At 35.3% G+C, this 22,420-nt stretch overlaps 1 protein-coding gene across 33 annotated transcripts in view; it reads left to right on the forward strand.

The window, feature by feature from the left end:
- Positions 1–22,420, forward strand: part of IRAG1 (inositol 1,4,5-triphosphate receptor associated 1) — a 76,259-nt gene that overhangs the window by 22,014 nt on the left and 31,825 nt on the right. For 8 of the 33 annotated variants that reach the window (XR_014946441.1, XM_085548483.1, XM_015864011.3 and 5 more), the window contains exons 1-4: positions 72–166; positions 3,371–3,496; positions 21,230–21,323; positions 21,432–21,487. The gene's annotated coding sequence lies outside the window, so the exon portion shown is untranslated. Of the gene's footprint in view, positions 1–26; positions 243–353; positions 475–3,370; positions 3,497–21,229; positions 21,324–21,431; positions 21,488–21,705; positions 21,770–22,420 lie in introns of those variants that run through there. The other 25 variants (XM_085548480.1, XM_085548481.1, XM_085548496.1 and 22 more) reach the window with 14 other exon arrangements.

Consider the following 22,420-nt stretch of genomic DNA (forward strand, 5'->3'; position numbering starts at 1 on the left):
TAAACTCTCATTCTAATGTTAGACAGCCTGTTGGATCTCTGAGTTAAAAATTGCTTCAGCTTTACTTACTAGAGCCAGATGTAACATTGACCTTAAATGGTAAAAGCTCCCGAGACTGAAAGAGAGGCTGGCCTGAGGGGAAAAAGGGGAATAACTGAAGTTTTAGGTAAGTAATCTCTGTAACCAAGAATAAGCTCTTTTTCAGCTGTGGAATAGAAAAGAACTGTATTTTCTCCTTAAAGGTACAGTACCTTGCTGTTATGATACCGAGTGGCTTGTTTGTTCTATCTTTCTGCTTCTTCCCCTCCCAAGTTTCCTCCCCACCCCCTCCCGTCAAATTCTGTACCTTTTATAGATCTTAATTGCTTAAAAAGTGAATGATAATCATCCAGTTCTTCTTGCGTACTTTTCGGGAATATAAAAGAATGAAAAAGAAAAAGCCGTGTTAATTATACTGAGGTTTGATTAACAAAGGTATGTGATCAGTAAGTAATTCAAGGCAACTTGTTTACAGATAATGTTATCTGTATAGCACTAATCGTTAGAGTGTATAAGCAGTAGTACGTGTTACAAGGAAACAGATATTTAACAGTTGTTTTTTTTTTTTATTTTCTTAGTTTATTATATGATTTTTCTTCTCACGTGCTTATTTTAAACAGTGCCAAAGTTGTTCTTTTTGATGGATTACCTACGGGTGTCTGGAACCTGTCTTTTAAAAGGACATTTCCGGAGCCATTCCTTTATACTTGGTGTTTGGTTTTAATCCCATTAGAGGTAAATTAACACTATAGAGTTGTCTAATTGCTGCGCTGCACGGGGATGACAGGGGATTCAAACAAGAACATGCTTACTTTAATATGAGAAGTACCAGTATTTATTAGTTCTGGTGTTTTAGTCTTCAGCTTTATCTGTGCTGTTTAGTAGCCGCTCTGCAGTGTAGTGTTATTTTTCTCAGTTAATTAAAATATATGGTTTTTTTGTGGGTTTTTTTTTTTTGTCTCACTGATATGTTTGTAAGGCTTCTTTTCAATAGATAAACACCATGTAAGAATTATCTTGGTACATGGAAGTGCTTGTTGAACCTCCAGACAGGTTTCTGTAATTAACATACTAGCAACAACTCATGTTAGTGTGTAGATTTTCAAATCACATGTAGCGTGGTTCCATCTGGTAAAAGATCCTCTGCAATCATCAAAATTGCCTTTTGTGGAGTGATTATGCTATGAAATTGGTTCATGTAATGCAGAAACTGGGAGTTTTTAAGTTTTGAAAATAGCGTTTCCTCTGCAAGTAGTAACAGTTACTGCACTTAAACTCAGTATGACAGTTGGTTAGAACTAGCAGTGGAAATTTAGAAAGTCTGGTATGTTAAATGCTTAATAACTAGGAAGTCTTCATTCTTTACATATTCCTGTGTTTTCAAGGCTCCAAAAATCCCTGTTCTGTTTTGTTAGTCTCACATGAGTTTAACTGGTGATGATTTAGGCACTTCTCAAAACTCAATTTAAATAGAATAAGGAAGGTGCATAAATTTTTAATAAATTGTTTTTTTAAACTCTGTATACAGACTAGAATAACTAATGTGTCTAAGCCCTAAGTATGAACTAAGTGTATATTTCTTATACAATACTTTGTAGCATTTCAGCAACTTATGTTTATGTGTAATTTGATACAAATAGCATGGTTTCTTTATTTGTGCATAGCAAAAACTGTGTTTACATAAGCACTGTGCTAGAGGTCCTAGGATTATCCTTGTATTTAACTTTCATAAAGCCATGTGCTTTGTGTCCATCTGGATTACGCTACAAGTTGGCTGTAGACATAAAACCTGCATGTCTACTTTCCTTCCATCTTTTTATACATCTGAATCATTTTTAATAGTGGTATCATCCTCAACTATGTTTCTAGCCTTGACAAAAGCAGCCAAAATTAAGAATTCATCAACTGAAAGATGAAGAACTTCTTTACTCTGAGAGCACTTTAAGAAGGTGTCCAGTGGGAGTCTCCTTCTCCAGGGATATTCAAAACATGCCTGGACACATTTCTATGTAACATACTGTAGGGAACCTGCTTTAGCAGGGCACTGATCTGGATATTCTCCAGAATTCCTTTCCAAGCCCTACACTTCTGTGATTCTGTGAGAGGAGGATGGGAAAACTGATGGTAAAGATTGGAACTATTTGCTCTCTCTGTCAGCTTTTAATTCTAGTTTGGTAACAAATCACGTTTTGAAAAGTTAGGTGAGAGCGATTGTGGCAACTGAGATTTAAGGAGTTGGTACTGCGAAGGGACAACTGTAAGCTTCTTACTTTGAGAATCATGCATGTATGTTTGTCATACATTATGGAGTTATCTTGCCTTATCTAGTTGATCTCAGTGAATTGTAGAATTCTTGCTTGTGGACACAAGTAGTGGTAGGTTAAGGAGAATGAGATCTGTGACTGTTGTGAAGAAAAAAAACTTGAATTAATCACCGAGTTTCTCTCCCTGGAAGGTGAGTCCTTAAAGCTCTAAAAAACAGATGATTTGATATTTAGAGCAAATGGCCTATAGTATAGTCCGGTTTTGTTGGTGTTTTTGAGCTGTGTCAGCATCCTCTGTAATTTATCTTTTTCAGTATGTGGATAACAGGCTTTTTCTTTGTTTTTCTTTATTTCAGTGGGTTTATTCTTTAACTTCACAAACTGGAAAATCATTTGAGATATTTAATTTCAAATAAAAAATAACTAAATATGTGAAGCATCTGAAAGATTTGATAACAAACTGAAAAAACACCCATAACTAATAGCTGAAATAAAAACTACCCTGCTAGAAGTGTTGCCTACCTTTAAATATGAAACACCTCAAGTCTTTAGAGTAAGTCAACAGGGGCATCCAATCATTTAAGGGTTTGGATGGGTAAGGCTTGTAGAAAATGTTTTTTTTTATGGTTATGCAGGCTGCTTGGAGAAAGGGTGGAAAAGCAGAGGGGGAGAAAAATACAGACATGACAGGCAATATCTGTCAAGTATGTATGTAACCCTGAAAGTTTCTTTCCCTGACTACTTGTAAAGCATCTTCTGTTGTGTCCTGTCACTACACAAAACAACGTTTTAGAAAGATGTCCTTTCCCCTGATATGTATGCAAATATATTTGTTATGGTAACTGTCCAAACAGAGACACTAATAGAGTGGAGACTGTTGTGCTTGTTCCTGCAATTTCTGAAAAGAACAGAGCTGTTGAAAAGTTAGACTTTATTAATATAAATCAATTTAAGTAAGAATTGTACTGTGTCCCTATCTTCTGTGCTGCTGGGTCAAGGACAGCAATTAATCTGGGCCAGGGGCTTCATTTCAGAGTAAAAATATTAGTGTTTATTTAATTCTGCAGAACGTTTTATTATGCTGAAGCTGTATGTGGGAAATTTGGATCTGAGCCACTGCTTTTGGAATCTTCAGCAAAGTTTCCCGTGACTTCAGTGGTGTAGAGATCATGTTCCTAATGAAGACCACAAAGGTAAACCATATAGTAGTAGGAAGTGAGAGTCTGGAATCTAGAGGAATTTGAATAGGTGCAGTGAGTCTGTTTTCACCTGTCTTGCTTTGAACTCGGAGAGATGCACCTGCAAATGGTAGGATCTGTGGAACGGCATATAGTTCTGAAATTTTGGGGAAAAAAAAATAATTCAGGATCTGATTTTTGTTTGTTTTTCTGAATCAGGATCTGATTTTTGTTTCTGGTTCCTCTGAAACATCTCTGAAGTGACCTTTTTTTAGAAAGGTCTGTGCACGCATGCATGTAGTAAAACATACTTAAGCAAATATATAGATTAAAATTTGCTGTTTAATCTTGCTTTGTTCTGCTGAACTGTGCCCTAGCTGCTGAACAGTGAAATTAGAAATGAAGTGTCTCTCCATATGTCAAAGGAGAACTTGTGGAGAGGAAAGGAAATCAACCCCCCTGCTATGAAACTAGATGGTCATTATGATCTTTTTCAACCCAGGCCATTATATGGTTCTACGATTTAACAATGTATAAAAATATACATGCTTTATTATTTCAATACCTGAATTTCCTGTGTTTTTCTTTTACATAGTGAATGAATGTGGCTGGCCTCTCCAGGGCTTTGAAAATAGCTCAGTGTTATTAATGGCTTAGTTGCAGTGGAGAACGGTGTTTGCCTTAGGAGGAAGTGCTGATGTTCTGTATATATGACATCTCAGGCTGGAAAATTTTGAGAGCAGATCTAAATATTTCTAGTTCTCAATGCAAGTGTAGTTGTGCCTATCATCTTAACATCCCCAAGGTTTGCAGCAGTTAAACTTATCATTCTTCTTTGATATATAATCATTAGGATTGCTCTAAAAGCTGGTTTTGTTAAGTGCAATAGTCATTGGAGCAAGCTGTAGAAAAACAAGGGTATGTGTCAAAATTCCCATGTATTTTAGTTATTTTAAAGCAAGGATGGGAGTCTTTAAAACTGCTGTGTTTACTGAGACAAGTGAAATTATCTGAAGCTGGGAGAAGTTTATGGGTATATTCTAAAGTCTCTGTACGCAAGACTGAGTTTTCTGTACTTGCTGCCCTTTTGGGGCTTGCTACAAGTTTCTCCTGCATAAAACACAGGATGCAAATATCCTTTCCAAAATACATATACTGCATGCTAAAGGAGGAGCCTCCCTGGACTGTTAACAACTTTGTACCCTTATAAGAAACTTCAGCTCTTCACATTTCCTGCTGGATTTTATTTAATTATTTATTGTCCTTTTTTTGTTCTACATTTCCTGTTTAACAGATGTCAGATGTTTCTGTTGGTGAGATAGCAAATATCAACCATACCACTCTATACAAAGCTGACCTATAACCATAACAGAAAGGTGAATAATAATACCTAAAAGTTCCTTAGGAGATGTGTACTGTTGCTGCCTGGTATTGCTGTCTAGGAAAGTGTTAAGAAATGGGAGTAAATTAAAGCAAGCAGCCTTTCTCACTGATCACTTGTAAAAATGATACAGAAATGAACTACCACCCCACAAACACTATACCAGAGAAAAGTAGCTGTTTTTCTTTTTTTTTTAAGAAACTATGAAAATTGTAAATTGTACTTAAATTGCATGGCAAGTCACACTTGGTTCTCATAAATCGCTATTTCTGCATTTGGAATGTGAAGAGCCTTGTCTGTGTACACATCGTGTGCTAGTGGTATGTCTCAGCAGATTTCAATACCTCCCAAGAAGATTCTTCCACTTTTAATATTAAGAGAGTTTTGCTTTTTCTGTTGCTTAAAAGGTGAAGAACAGATTTTATGTAACATTATTCCCACCAGAGTAGGGCCCTATGAATTTCTTGCATGTCTTTTTATTAAAAAGGCACAAATAAACATAAAGTTTTTAATCTAACCTTATTTTCAAATGATACAGTGACATGACTTTTTGGAACACTACTACATTCACAACGTGCTTTAAGCTAATCTGTCAAATTCAATGGTTAATACAATACTTGATGTTGGAAGGTTTTTTCCTCCTCTTGATGGTAGATACTGTATAATCATCTTGTGTACTTATCTTGTGAGAATCTGCTTAGAAAATATAACAACATGCCACTTTGACATCCTAGAAAGCGCTATAAAAAGTCTGTTGCTATGTTTAAAAGTCTGCGTTCAGTTGCTATAGCAATAAAATTCTCAAAAATGATGTACAAATTGCCACAGTTCATCACCTGCCCTTTCTGGGACAGGGAGATTATTGGACTGAGAATATGACAAAGCTCTCCAGTGTGTAAGAGGAGAGAGTTTTCATAAAGTCCCGGGTGGGATGTGCTGCCACCTGTAAGCAAAATGTGGCCTAAATATAAAAAGCAAATATCTGTGCCGAAACAGATAACTCAGTTCCTACTTGATTCAGCTTCCTCTTTGTGACTTCTGTGATGGAGCTCAGTATTTTGAGCGACTTCACAATTCTCTGCAAGACAAGTTGCTGAAAGTGTTTTTTTCTCTCTAAATTCTTCCAGTCTCTTTATCTATGAGTGTGAAAACCAACATACACAGTGCAGCGGACTGTATAGGCTTTGTCTTTGTAACATTAAAGCTGTCTATCTGAAATGCCCTTGATCCTGAAGCTGCTCTGGCAACTCTGTTATCAAAAAGAAAATAGATGAAATAATAGCTGATGGAATTCTTAGCATCTTGCAGGAGCTTGAAGCCTTGAACATCCAGTTGCTCTTTGAAGAGATCAGGAAATTCTGTTTCCTATAGTAACATAGACACTGGCATCTCTAAGCTCAGAGTGGAATTGCATTCTTACTTCAGATACTTCCTACCTGTTGTTCTCTTCTGTGAGCAGTGTGCTGTATGGGAGGAGGGGGAAGAATCTGGGAGGAAAAAATGGGGCTATGTTAGAAAGCAATGCAACAGTTCTGTTCTCTTTATTTCTAGTTGTTTAAAGAATCTTCAAGGTTCACTTGAGGTTAACTCAAACTATGCAGCATTTTTTTCCTGCACTTTAGTTTGTGTGTTGCCAGTAATGCACAACAGTCACATTCATTTCAAGAGTTTTCCTTAGCACATGCTTTGAATTTGAGAGCTCTAATTTTGAGCATGTATGAGTCGTAGAAATGTCTATTTCTGTGCTTCATTTACAGTAATGTAAATTTTACAGTTTTTATATTATTATATGGAGAACCTATTTTAGTAGGGTCTGTGCAGGAGGAGAAGAGGAGGAAATGTGTGAAACTTTAGCTTTTATATTTTTCAAAACTGGTAAATACTTGACATGCAGAAAACTGATTTTCAACAGAGCTGCAACCAATGCCTATACTATCATCACTCCAGTTGGGATAGCAGGTTCCTAGGCAACCTGTTCTAGCTGTGGATGTCTCTGTTCATTGCAGGGAAGTTGGACTAAATGGCCATCAGAGGGCCCTTCTGACTCTAAGGATTCTGTGATCCTAAGAACATCAGTTTGTTGTATACTTCAAAGCCATTCTGTATATACAGAGCATTTAAGGTGATCTACCTCTAATTTGCATCTGCTCTGAAAACACAAACTTCGCCATGCCTTCCATGCCAGGTTCAGCAGTTCAACTGCTCACCAGCTTTAGAAATTACTGCAGGAAGAGGCAGAGTACAACGGACAATATGGCTATATAAGCTTCTTTCTAAGAAAAAAAGAATTGAAGTGAAAAGCCTGATGGCTATGTGCTAGAGACATACTTCTCTTTACGTATTGGCCACTAGCCTTTGTAAGTGTTAGCTATGCATTTATTCTTTCCATAATCTATTTTAGGTTTTGTTTTCCTTGGAATAAAGATTGTGCTTGCTGTTATTCTGGTTTTCAGCCAGTTATTCTTCCCCCTTCTTCCCTGCCCTTTCTTCATTCTCTCCCAGTAGCCTTTGAACTCATCTAAATTGTTGAGTTTGGCCAGAGAGGATCTTGAAAGTATTAAGTTCCTACAGATTTAGTGCAAATAACTATTGTGGTAAGAGGAGAGGCCTGGAGTATTGCTGTTGAAGGGGAAGGGCTCTGCTGTGAAATTGTCGCTGATTCCATTTGATTTGCTAGCTGGTGTTGTGGCATATATGAAGCTCAAAAGTAGGCACAGCAAGTACAGTCTCTCATTCTCCCAGACTGGCAGGAGGACAGACAAACGAGGGGGATTATTTTTGGTGAGTGAGAGAAGATACAAAATCACTGAAATAACAAAACCTGTTTTTTGACTGTTTGAGTTCAGCTATTTGAAAAACTTGTTTCCACATTTGGAGAGGTGTAAGTTACTGTCCACTTGTGCACTGATATCTAAACTATTTTGGAAAACTGTTACAAATAAAAATGAAGTACAGGTCATGGAAGCCTGTGCTGTTGACTCTCCTATGATTTTCACACCCACTTCTAATAGTTGGTGGCAGTTTGTATTTCAGTCTTCTTCCTAAAGCAGTTGCAGAGCACTCTTAGGTTGTAGAATAGACACCTGTTTTGCATATTATTCCATAAAGGTTGCAGGGCCCAAAGGGGAAAGTGCTTAGGTTTCTGCAGTCATTGGGAACAGCCCATAGGTTACTTGTTCTGTTCTTCAGTCAGGCTCATGGGAATGTTATTGGTGGAAAGGATCTTCCCATGGCAAATAAATGTCAGTTTTCTGGGTAGATGCAGTCGTTTTAATTAGACTTTCCTTATGTAACAGATGTTTTGAAGCACAGCCAAGAAGAAAGTATTATCCAGAGAGAGCAGCCCTCATCTGCTTTCTGGCCATTTGGAAAAGGCATTTGGGTAAAAATCAGATGCATGGAAACTTTCAGGGAACAGAAGCACTTTCTCTGCTGATGATGACCTTTTACTTTGTTTATATTTAAGGTCAGCATGCAAGCTCTGAGACTGAAGAAACTCATGGAGTTCTACACCATTGGCACTGCTCCTTTGTACCTGCTCCCTTATGTGCCCTTCTAAACACCCTGTCATAGGTTTAGCATTTCCTTTATAACACACTCAAAGTACTAGTCTCTTTCCCTGAAGACTACCCAGTGTGTAAATATTGTTTCTGTTGGTTAGATAATGTGCATGTCATTCTCTTCTTTCCTTCTCCTTTCATGGGTTAAGTAGCATCAGGTAAACCAGCAGCAGTAAACAGATGCTCAAAAAATAAAGGGGAGATAGAGATCCTGTTTAAAAAACAAAAACAAACCACCAACATAAAACCACACAACAACAAAACCCCAAAAAGGAAAAAACAGCAACAAACCCTTCCATTCTGGCTTTATTCAGCTTACTGTAGAAATGCTGTGGCCCATTATGTTGAAGTAAACTTAAGTAAAAAATGACCAAGATCTTATTCCTTCTTCAGTGAAGAGTTTACATACTTTATTCTTGTTAGTGACTGATAAATTGTTCTGTGATTAATTGAAAGAAATTAACCTGTGGTAACATCCTGTTTTCTTTCTTTGCTTTATCATCTGTTTGGGCATAGTTTATTTTGCTTAAAAATAAGCAAACAAAGCCTTTAGTCTAGATAATACTAAATTTGTTTCTGTTTCAAACAGGAAGCTTTGTGTTACAACTTTCTAACCACCATCTTGTTGAGTTTTTGGTATCCTTCTCCAGCTATGCTACTGGGCGCTATTTTGATCATGACAATTCCTGAACTTAAAATCAACTTAAGTAATATCTACTTTTCCTGTTGCATTATTTATTTGAAACTTTTTTTTTATTTGAAATTTGCTGTAATTTCTCATATGTGGTTGCTTTCAGAGAACTCAATAGGAGTCTTGTGTAATAAGAGATGCATGACAGCTCCTTGATATTCTGATACTTTTAAAAAGTATTCCACAGCAATTTTTTTTAGCAATTTTTTTTTTTTTGTTAAATAGTATGTTGTGCATTCAGAAGTTCTTGGAGTTGAGTGCTGCTCCATAAAGCAATTTTAAATAAGTTGATAATTAAAAAAAAAGGTATCAGTTACAGATTGCCGTACATGGAACACAAAGAAAACATGTAACACCAGGTTCCTGTCTTTGTTCACTCTTTTAAGGAGGCAGATGTTAGCTTAGTGTCTGTGAAAAATGTTCGTAATTTTCTGATCTGAAACTTGATAAACTGGAAAACAAAAACCATTGCTGGATTTGCCTAATGAGCAATAGAAACTATATTTTAGTTTATAACCATGAAACATAATTCCCCTTGAGTTCAGTGTTCCTTGCAGATGAATGTTCAGGGATGAAAGTTACTTTATTAAATTCAACATGGGACTATGCACTCAGGACAACTAAAAAGTATGCTAACTTTGGAGTATCTTAAAACAGATTTACTTCAGAAGTGCAGAAGACTGAATGTTAGATAACAAAATGAATTTAACATCTTAATGATTAGAACCTGTACCGAAGCTGCATTATGGGTTACCCATGTTTGATAAACTGTATTGGTGAATTTTACTTCACTGCTTTGTGGAGTCATCATTTCTCCTTTGCAGTCATGAATCAATTCTTAACCTTCTTCAAATAAAATTTTACTAACATAGATATGTTGCTAGTATTTTGAATGCTTTAAGATTGCCAAAACATTTGCAAAATGTAATGAAGGATATACATGAACATATACAGTGAATAATTGGATCTTTCAAATGATTTAGAGTTGAACTACTGCATCCCAAGCCTTCTTAAACTAACAGTTCTAATATTCTGTTACATTTCTGTTATGAAATAATTATTTAAATTGGCGAACTTTCTAATATTAAGATTGATAATATACCACACCCATTTAAAGCACCCTTAGTGTGTCTTCAATATATAAACCTCCTTAAGGATTATTACCATATCAGCTGTGCAGCTTCATGGGAGACAATGCAACAAATCAATTCTGCATGCCTTTATTTAACTAGATAAGTTATGTAGCTTACTTATGCTTGATTTTGGCTTGGTGTTGTTACAATTGAAGACCAAGTATGAACATGGTGAACGAGATAACTGAAATGCCATTGCTGTACCTTGCTGCAAAAGTGAAGAAAATGTAACTTGATTCTAAGAGCACATTTTTGTGGCTGTGCAGTATATTGTTTGATTAAGGTACTAGTTGCAACTAAAAGTGTGTTTTTACATAAAAATTTCTTTTTCCTTCAACTTAGTTCAAAAGCGTGCTTACATGCATTTAGAATTTAAGTGGCTTTTTTGTTTGTTTCACGTGTCAGAAAAATAAAACATGGTACCATTCCCTAAGGGTGGCAAAGGAATTGTTTTAGGAAGTACTGTAGTTCTCCTGTTTGTTTTCTCTAGATCCTGCTGTTGTTTCCTGAGTTAACTGACTAATGAGTAGTTTGGAGGGGGAGGAAAAAAAAAAAAAGATAGAATTTCCTTTAAGTGAAACACAAAAATGGCATGCTTAGTTTTCAAGTTTATCCTCTTCTTAATAAAATGAGAAATAAAAATTTTATCTGCAAGAGGGTTAAAAACAGAAAACACTTGGAGCAAATGCTTAGAGAATGAATTTAGTGGTTTGCCATTAAGCACCATGGAAATTAAAATAAACGTTCTAACTAAGAAACATTAACAACAAAAAAGTTTGTGTTGGAGAAAAGATTTTTACATGGCTTAGAAACATATTCAGCACAATTTAACACAATCTTAATTTTAAAGATCTAAGTGTAATTATTATTAATTTTATTTTAGATTTAAAAAAAACCATAGATGAAAGTGTTATATCTTGTTTGATCTAGCTTGTCAAGCATTCCTTGAATCATAGTCAATTGCATATTATGTAGAGAAAATAAAGCAAAGATTTGAAAATGTTTAGTGAAGCCTATTACCCTGAATTGCTTTTTTCAAAGCTAGTCATTTTAGTTCCATCTTTCTCATTTCTTACAATACATGAGCCAAAACTGTTGGGAAGATGGTTTCCTAATGATCTTAGCCTGGGATGTAGATAGTAGAGAAGGCTAGTAAAGAGAACTAAGATTTTAGAAGTTGATCATCTCTTCTTTCCTTGAAGAAATTGCCGTCATAATGATAGAATGAACAGGTTATGTTTTCTTCCTAATTTGTGGTGGATAGTTGTGGATATCATTTAAATAAGGTTACTGGACCCAGTAATTTGAAACCAAAGAAAATACGTAAAATATGATGTTTGAATCACTGAAACATTGAAATTAAAATAGCTATGTGATAAAGATGATGAAAAGCATTTCATAACCATTGATTCCTGTGCCAAAGACAAGAATTGGAATTAAATACTTCAAATAAGGAAAGGCATGCCTGTATATGTGACCATGGAAACAATTGCGCGTGGCAGATTAGATTTACTTATATTTTACTTATACTAGATCTATTATTTTATTTATTACAAAATTAGAACATTGTGCTTTAATTAAAGAGAAAAAAAGAAAGAGGAATTCCTCTAGATAGTAAAAAAAAAAAAAAAAAAGAAAAAAAAAAAGAAAAAGAAATGGCAAAATTTTATAATAGATGCAAATTAGTTTTGTGGCCATCTTCTTTCTTTAGACATTCCCTTGCAGTTTCCATTTTGAGAGTTCATGTGCAAAAGAGGTCAACAAGCCTGATCCTAGATCACTTATTTCTATTGTGTTAGGTTTTCTGTTCCTCTGTGGGACAGATTCTCACTACCTAGAAATTCAAAGTTTGTCTGCCATAGAGGTAAATTAGGCTAAAGAAGTGACAGGATTGCAGCTCCTTAGTGGTTTGTAATCAATAGATTTAATTTTTAATATTTTTTACAAATTTTTCATATTGTCTAAATCCTGAGTAGCTCGTGTGATGTCAGTGTGTAAGGATTCTGCCTTTTTTTTTTGTTTTAGCATTGAATTACTCTAAGCCCCATAATGTATGAATAATCTTGCTAATGTTAAGAGACAATTCACAAAGAATGATGCTTGCTGTAACTATCTTTTGGGTGAAGGTGATAGGTATTCAGAGACTGTGAATTGAGTGTTGCAGGCATTTAAAAAAGAGAACAGTTCCCTTCTTATATTCATGTTTCTTTGACTGCACTCCCAAGATTTGATGTTACTGATCGCTGATTACTTAGTGTGTCTTGCAGGCTTTGCAATAGGAGGACAAGGTGTGAGCCCTTTTCATTGGTAGAAAACAAAGTAGGCTGCTTACCAAGTTTGACAGTCAAAAACTAAATACAGTTTGGCTGCTCTGACCTTGGGTGTAGATTCTTATTTGTCTGTGTACAGTTAGCCTATGATGTGTAGCACAGAAATAGTGCATGAAAAGCTTTAACGTGTACTATCTATTTGTAATTAAAGCAGTCACATTGTTGAATTTCTCTTATAGATCTGGCTTACTAAGAATGCCAGGAAAATGCTACTTACTATAAAGTAACTTTTGGAGCTGTAAAATCATGTGACTGTTTCTCTTTTTTTCCAAAGTCTGAATATCCTAGGGAAAACCCGCCATTATACGTCAGACCAACCATATATTTAAGTTTATTTTACATTTCTGTTCCTACTGAAACCTAATTCATACTGGCAAGCAAATAATAATTAAAGAAACTGTGTTGTGTTGGACTGGTCCATACATTCTTCAGGAGAAAAACACTGGGAGCTGTAAGCACAACTTTAAAATATTGCCCCAACTTGTACAGATGATCTGAGATTATTTTCATGTTTTTTTCTGACTCAGCCAGATGTGAGACATTGGGAGCAGAAGTGTAAGCAGCACTGTGCAAGTGACTATATCTGATAGGTAAGGTAGTGTCAATGTGAAAAATAGACATATTCTGGCAGATAATAATGAGGAGGAAAGACAACTGTAAAAATACCTTATGTAAAGGCTGTGAGGGGTGTGTAAACTTTCTTACCAGTCTGTTTCTTGATCCCCTGGGAAGAGAAGGATGAGAAGAGTCTACTGATTCTCCCCTGTATTTTCTATTAAATAGTATTGCAGTCAAATGGATTTTTTTTTTTTTTTTTAATGAGTGTAAAAATAAGAACATAGTTTACTGTGTGAGTACATGTGTATGTATCCATGCTTAATTTGAAAAGTGCTGGAATTGTCTTTTCTCCTTGACAGTTCAATATTTCTGATATGGTTAACCTTACTATTTTTCTAATAAAACTGAAAACACATTCAGTGACTTACCATCCAATAGCTTCCTCAAAACATTTGAATTTTTTTTCGTATTTAAGAACATAAAATACGACAAAGCAGGGAGACGCCTGGCATTCTTCTGACTGAGGTGTGTTTATTTCTTCGAGAAGGTTACTTTGGAATCTAGCAAAATACTATCCTACGGCAACAGGATTTTAGTCTTGGCAGTACTTTTAGCATGTACATGTAATGGAAGAAAGTCTTTTCTTCCTTCTTTCTGCTTTAATATCTATCCATTCCTTCCGTAATGCTAATTACTCATAATTGGTATAAAGATAGTTATCCTCTGTTGTTCTCTTTGTTCACATTGCTTTCATTTAAGAACTAAATCCACTTCACTGGCAATCATTAGAACTGGATGTCAAGGTCACAGAAATTATTTGCCTAGTTCAAGACAGGAACTAATCATCTATGTGTTAGAGCTTCCTTGGCCAGAGACTTTATAACTAACACTTATAATTTCTTTTAAATTTCATTTCTGTTTCTACCCAGAAATGTCTCTTTTTCAAATTAGAGAGGTCCCTCCTTTTTCAGATTGAAGTGCTGCTTTTTTTTTTTTTTGCTTTTTTCTTTTTTTTTTTATTTTTGTAGAAATTTGCGATTTCTGACCATTCTTGAATCTGTGTACCCTTTGTATTCTTTTTCATTATTTTTGAGATGTGACTAGAACTGCTGAAGAGCTGGGCATGGAATGCTTATACTCTATCTTGTTCTCAATTCTTTCCTACTAATTCTTAGCATTTTTTGCATTTTTGGCTTCTGCTGAATGCTATTCTCAGCGAAGTATCCAAAATGACTCAGAGCTTTTTCCTGATGGGTAAAACATAATGATGAGTTCTGGTTTAGCTAAGTATATTTAAGGTTATTTTTCCAATATGTGTTAATTTACACTTTTCAGCAGTGTTTTATCTGCCACTTTATCGTTTAGTTCCTCATATCTTGTAGCTCACCTTGGCTGGCTGTAGGTCTGATTTCATTTTGCCTTCCATCAACTGTTTTTATATACATGCCCTCTTTTCCAGATCCTTCATGTTAAAAATCCTTTGTGTAAAGTGTGAGGGGGTGCGTAAACTTATCATTCTGCTTCTTAATCCTCTGGGAAGAGAAGGATGAGAAGATCCTACAGGTCCTCACCTGTATTTTCTATTAAATAATACTGTGGTCAAGTAGAATTTCCTTTGTATGACAGTAAAAGTCATGATAGTACTGAACATGGCAGCCCCCATGGAAGTGTAATCTCTGCAGCAGAAACACAGACCCATAACTTCTACCCTTATAGTCTTCCTTAATCTGTAGGACAACTTTCCCTCTTGTTCTGGTATTGAATTTTAGCATAGCTAATAAAGCACTAAGAAAGACAGTCTCTTTTAGATTTAGCTCAATGTCAAAATGTGAACATTTCTTATCCCCCACATTATCACCTTGAGACTCTGCCAGAAGTTACTAAACTTCTAAAAGCTACAATAGAATGGGAGATGTTGTACAACCCCAGTTGTTAAGAGTTTGAACAAAACTGTTGTTTGAAAACTGGGATGGCTGAGTGGCAAGCATATGCCCTATCCACTTATTGTTTCTGTGGAGAGCACATCCATGTTTCTGGATGAGACACACAGAACAACTGGAGTGAGATGTTATATTTCAGTGGCAAATCTTGGCACAGGATATGCTCTGCTCTCTTTTAAAGTCTCTTCCATAAATAACTCTGCTCCTTTTATCAATTCCTCGCCTCCCCCACTTTTAATTTTATGTAATGAAGCCAAAGTCTTAAAAATGTAAGCCCAAAGTTCTGTAACTCTTCCTACAGAAGTAATTCTCTGGTTTAAGTGCACCTTTTCAGTAGAGACTTCTTGTGCCCAACACTGATAAAAATGTAATAAACATGTGAGGTTTATTTAGATGTTGATGAGATTATGTGTAAAGCTGTTTTTGGATCAGCTCCTGGATGTAATCAGTGAAGGAATGGTGTTGACTGAACAATTTTAGCACGGAAATGTTTTGACAAATCAGACATTAATAATTTGCTGCATTTGGTTTATGCTATTCCAGAAAAGCAGAGCTGTTATTTGTCTCAAAACTTTGTTCTAAACTGTCTAACTACCCATAAAATACATCTTTTTGGTACGGTGCATGCCAGTCAATCCATAAAAATTCCTTTCTAATTCTGATAGCTTTGATGTTTATTATTAGCTTTCTTGCATTTATTTTTGGAGAGCAATCTTAGGAAACCTCAAGAATAAGGTTAGGTTAGCAAACCATCTGTTATTAAAGACTAAATACTTTTATTTTCAGTAACTTTCAAAGGAAAACATAGTTGTATTTTTCTTACCATACTTTCTAGTATAAACAAGCCAATCAAGATATTTTCCAAATTAGTGCAAATTATAAAGCTCCTGACTCTAGAACTTAAGTCAATAACCAAGATGAACCTCATTTCTTTCGTATGAATGACTTGCAAGATCTGCAGAGATGGATTTAAATGTAAGAGGAATTATATAATCCATTCATTTATATCTGGTTTTGGAGTGTGACTTTGTGGTTTAACATTTGAAACATTCACTTCTCTGTAGTCCGTATTTAATGCACTTTGGTTTCCTCAAAATGAGTAAAGTGGGATGTTACATTCTTCTTTGCATCCTTAGGGTTAATATCCTGAAAGTTAAGCAGAATAGAAAGTTTGAGATGCTATTGGAGTGGACTGCCTCTGCAAGCTCTTTCTTCCTGAGGACACCTGCAAAATAAAGCCTTTAATATGTTGGGGTTTTTTTTACATTAAAGTGTTAAACTGATCCTGGGGTTCTATAGATAAGGACTAGGTATGATAACTAAGAGGAAAGTCAGGTTTGGAATCTACTGTTTGTGTGTTAGCAGCAATCTTCACTCATGTTGGATTCTGATGAAAACTTAGAGAAGGGCTTTGAAAACACAGGAAATGAGGGCTTGCTTTCCTTTCTCATAAACAACTGTTTGCACTTATTTTTCTCACTATCCTTACAGCAAGTCAGGAAATCCATGTTCTTTCTGAACTGATAACCAGCATGCTTGTTCTTTTTTTTCCCTGTACTAAAATAGTGTTTAGGTGATGAAGGGTTTTTTCTTTCTTTTTTTCTCTGCAGCTATCTCATTTGCATGTCAAATAATGATGAAACAAGTGTAATGATTTTTTCTGTAATTTTGGCTATGGCTGATAATCTGTACCAACTGAGAAGTGCACTTTGACTAGACCAGAGAGATTAATGTGGTGTTTAAGAGCAGGAGAGAATTAGAACAATTTGCTTCTCAAGCCAAAAATAAGACCAGAATTGAGCTGAGAAAGCCTTGCAAGTACTACCTGAGATGAGGCCTCCCTCCAGGATATTTTCAAAGTGGAGACAGTAGACAGAAGCTTTCTTCTTTAAGTAGTCAGTTGAAGTACCTGTGTAGATAGTTGTCATAATACCAGCATGATGCATCTCTCTGTTTAAAGCTGGTATTCAACAGGCTTCCATCTTCTTACTTAAAAGACATTTCTGCACTGGGAGTTTGTTCAGATTCCTGATCTGAATCAGAGCATGTTCTAAAGAACAGAAAGTCATAATGTGAGTTGCTTGAAGATGCATTTCACAAAGCTTACCAAATTTTATTTATAGGTGAGGTTTATATTGGTGCTGTGGCTGCAGCATGAAATGTTATCATAAAGAATGCAGTTTAATATTTTAGCTTATAAGACATAAGAACAGGTTTACCGTGAGCATCTCTAATGGAATGGTTTCTGTGTTAACACAGCATCTCTGAATATGAAAAGTGCACATAATTTGTTTTAACTCAGTCTCAATGACCACATCATCATGTTTGAAGGAGTACATACACAGCACTGAAGTTAATTAATTCTGACTTCATGTAGTAAGTAGAATAGTCCTCTCCACAGTACACATCGTGAAAATCAAAGCCAAAATAAATGATTAATTTTTTAAAAAATTAAGAACTTCATAGAGTGAAAATGTTGCTATATAACTATATCTGGAAGGTACTTTTCAGTTTGTTTTTAGTATGTTCCCAGAATCATGCTTTCAGTAGCAATAACACAAGCCACAGAAAACTGTAGCCGATTGAGAACTATAGACAGAAGGCTTTCTACAAAGAATGTTTGCAAAACCTTGTATTGTGAGTGTATACATCCTTTGAATAAGGACAGGTCTTTTGGCTGCAGTTTTGCATTGATTTGGATAACATTAAAATTTGGATAACTCTTTGGATAACATTAAAATCAACAATCATCCATTGTCTAACTAATGGTGATAATTTTATTTATTTGCTTTTTGTGTGGTTGTTTTTTTGTTCACTATGGTTTGTTTCTGAACCTAAGTACTGATACAGAAAATTAGTATAGCTGCTAGCTTTCAAACTGTTGCTATTCCTTACAAGTGCACCTAAAAGTTTGCATTAGAAAATTTCAATGTTATTGTTTATTCAGATTTCCAGATCATTTGTTAGCAGGACGGAAAGGGTATATTTATTGATTACTGTGTTTCTTCACAGACAGCTAAGCTCACAGAGTTAGTGTATAATCTATGGATAAGACTGCTCTATACATATCAAAGTTGTCAGTATTTGATGATCTATAGCATTTCTGTCTCCAATTTGAAACACTCAAATATGAGAATACTGCTGGATGACTGGAGAAGGTGACTGAAACATGGGATTCAAATTATGTTGTTAGTAGTTAATATTCTACCTGGTGCTAAAAGTGAAGCTACTTGAGACTCTGTCCTGACTGTTAGATGTGGAAGAAGTGTGGGAATACATTCTCACCCAATTTGATTTTCCTCATCTGGCTTTGAGCCCCCAGAATACTGATAAACTTGAATAAATCAAGGAAGGGACAGTGAAGTAGAAAGTACGCATTCTGTGAGGGGTGTCTTCAGGAACCACCTGTTACTGCTCAGCCTGAAGATGAGGCTACTCAGGGGGATCTAGTAGCAGTCTTGCAATATGAAAGATGTTACTGAGAAGGACTCAGAAATTTTACAGAGTACCTAGTAAGATGATGAGAAACAATGGTAATGAAGTACAAATGAAATTCTGACTGTATATATAAGGAGAGAGAGGTACTGTGGAGGTAAGTGAACACTGGATCAAATCTGAGAAATTCTGCAGTTTGTCCTTAGAAAACGTACACATCCAGCTGGGCAAAATGCAAAGCAACTTAGTCCAGTTGCTTCAGTGTCTATGCTGCTTTGAGAAGAATGTTTGTCCAGGTGAACTTCCAATTTGAATTCATTGATTCTGGGAATTATTCATCCAGTATGACAATCATTCAGTAACATATAGGAGTGATCAAGTAACAGTCAACACTCAAATATCTGTGCATATCACTGAAGTCACTGTGTTTTTTTATTATGATTTATTATTTTTAGAATTAAAAACTTCTTATGCTGCTTTATCATTTATCTATGCAAGATGAAGAGCTTAGTGTATTCATCTTGCTCAAAAACAGAAGACTGCAATTGCACTTTAGGATACCAGATAAATCTATTGCTGCTTTGTTCAAAGTATACTGTCCAGGGTTATACTTTTTAATTATGGAAGGAAGAGTTCTCAGTTTCTTCATTTGGAAAATGTTTTGCTTGCTAGCAATAAGAATCCTGAGTCACTAGGCAATGGTGTTCTGCCCTAATTGCCTTCAGCTTTCTTTTTTTTTTTTTTTCTGAGTTAGGCCTTTGGTAGTAACTTTTTCCAAATTATATCAAGTAGATATCCAGCTGCCCTGGAATAGTTTGTAAAATGGTTATATGTAAAAATTGAATTTGAAAATACTACTTCACATAATTTTTAAAGGGTGAAGGGGAGGGGGAGGGTGGAGGAAGAAAGGAAGAAAGGCAGCAAAGAACATGAAGTTCATTCTTTCCTGAACTTGCCTTCCCTTCCCCAAAAAAATTTGTTCTCTTTTTACATTAACTAAGGATGTTGTCAAATGCCAGTTAAAGAGAATCTTGGCTAAAGTTCCCAACTCAGCCTACATAACTTATGAAAATAAATATGTAACTAGGATGTGATGTATAATACATGTGGTCCAGACACTGGAGGTGTTTCTAGGTTTCTCCAAATATATGAGAAGGAACAGGAAAAAAAAACAAAAACAAATGACTGTTACTGACTACATGATGCTCATTTAGGTCAAAGTATGTTTGTCTGTGTTATTATCTATGGATATTATTGAAATTGTCATGAGCAATTTCTGTTGGGCACTTAATCAGTGTGCGGTTCTTGCATCAGAGAGCTTTTTTCAGGACCATAAGACAAAGGCCGATGCTTCTTCCTAAACTATTATGTTTTTGCAGATAGAAAGTTATCTGGGAGGAAAAGAGTAACACCTTTTTACTCACATTTAGCTTTCAGCTCTCTTGAATTTTCTTTTTCTTTTCTTTTTTTTTTTTTTCTTTATGGTTGCTGTCTTGGTCATAAGATCAGCGGTTGTTTTTCCTCCAGATATTTCCTAGCTCTACACTCTTTGTGAAATCATGCTAACTGATATTTCTTTTAATGTATAAGAGAAAAGCCTAAAGCTGATACCAAAATGGAGCTTCAGTATAGAATTCCCAGAAAACACTGTATGTTACTCTTTTGGAGTTGCCAAGTTTCTTGATACTCTTTATTAAAACTTTTAGGTACATGATGAAACCAAATGAATTGTTATAGAAGTCAGTTTTATTTATAGTGTACCAGAATCACCTCTCATCACCTATTTATTTATTTATTATTTTTATTCTTAGCAGAGATTTGAATCATAACCAGACATACACAGGGATATGCCTCTGGATGCTCTCAATCAGATTTGTAGGAACATGCATCAAAAGAACATTTTATTCTCCTCTGATGTAGATTTTCACTTATCCTTTTACTCTTAGTTTGCAACCTGAAATTGTTTTAATTGCCTACTCATATTAAGTTATTTGGGATTTAATCTACATATTTCTTAAAATGAAAATAGAAGCTTTCATGTAGCAGTTGCATACCCTTTGCATGCCCCAGAGGTAGTGTTCTGTGTCTTTAAATAGAAACATTTTCTCTGTCTTCCAGGTTTTACCCCACATAATTTTATGGGCAGTAATGTGAACAGAACTTAAGAATGTAAACAGGTCAACTTCAGTTGTGGTTAAAGTTATACAGAAATTCTGAAGCACCAATGCAAAATACTGAAGAAATTAAGACATCCTGAATGTGTTTTTATATTGTTCTTGTTCTTCAAATGCTGGCACTGCTTATTTGTATCAGTGAACTGTTTGTGTATGTTAAATGCTTTGTTCTTGTGAAGGTTATGGCACAAACACATGAAAAATACACTAGTTTGCTCACATTTGGTTTGAATATTAAAATTTTAGGATTTCTTAGGTAATTCAAAATTGCAAAACATAATTCAAAGTACTCTTCAAATTTCATATATTTTTACAGCTGTATAAAAGGAATGCAGAAAGGTACCTTTCTAATATTGTACTGTTTTGCAACTACTGTAAAGGCCAACAAAGAAAAACATTGCAAAAAGCACTGCATAGTTGTGCAGCTCAGCTGCATTCATGAGTATGTAACTTCCATTGTTGACAAATGAGAGTTCCTTGACTTGAACAGAGGCAGTATGAGGTCAAAAAATATTAATATAGTGCTTTCTTAATTGTTTATTTCAGAGAATTTGAGGTCAGTTGCTATGCTGTCAGTGGAGATGGAGTAAAGCACCTTTAAGCTTTAGCTAACACTGTACTCAGCTGTGACTCAGAGAGGGTAAGTTAACTGATTGTACTTAGTTTTATCTGCTATGGTAAAATGAGTTACAGAGGGAACACACTGAAAGCCAAGGGCCTCTAAATACTTTTCCCTTTTATGGAATAGAGCTCCCGGATCACCATTTCCTGGAGATTGTACTCCAAGCCTACACAGTGGTAAAAGTAAGTTCTCTGCATTCACTGATCTATATCTGACAACAGATTTGAGCTTGGGATCATTTTTTTCCCTGACTATTTTAAGCAGGAAGTTTACAGTAACAGACAAACGTTAAGAAGCACTCCATCCTCCGTGGCTTTTTTTCCTTTTGTTTCATTCTCTACACTGTCTGATGAAAAGCATAAGTGCTTGGTTTGTTTGTTTGTTTTAATTCATTTTATAGGTGCAAAAGGCTCATGCAGGTTAACATTCTAGAGGTTCACACACATCTGTTCTTCTTGTGATATGTGAGTGAAGAATGTCTACAAGTTTCTAATTTTGAATTTTTAAAGATTGTTTTTAAGCTTTTGCAATTTCTAGAGTTGTTTGGGGAATGGTTCTGGTATAAAATAATACATTAATCTCTTGACAGACTTTGAGAAGACAGATCTAGGCCAGACAAAGCTTATTCAATACTTAATTGCAAGACTATCATTTCTTTTATTGTCTTAGAGACTAGGATGTTAACATGTTCACTTGGAACATTTCTAAGATGTGGATGTATTTTGTTACCTATTCTTTAAATATCTTAAGGGGGAATAATTCTGTGTGGTTTTTACTGCAGAGATTAATGCATGATTTTCTTTTTGAGTGACGTATATTTATGCTTGAGGAAAGGATATGAATTTTGCAAAGTTAATGGTAGTATGATTCCAAAGACTGGCACAGAACCATGCTTAGTATCAGGGTATTTACACTCTTTCTACTACTCAGAACTGAGTAAGTTTTTAAGCTGTTTTTTAGGTGGATATACTGATGATATACTGCTGCAGATTCTAAGGCTATATTCCTTTCTAATACTCTAATGAAAAGGAAAATGTATCTTTCTGATAAATAAATTTTACAAGGACATTTCTTTCTTTCCTAACTATATCTCTGAGGTACAGATAAGCTCCTCA

Source organism: Coturnix japonica, chromosome 5, assembly GCF_054131305.1.
Source record: "Coturnix japonica strain WE chromosome 5, WE-NBRP24, whole genome shotgun sequence".
In the NCBI taxonomy this organism is placed as follows: domain Eukaryota; kingdom Metazoa; phylum Chordata; class Aves; order Galliformes; family Phasianidae; genus Coturnix; species Coturnix japonica.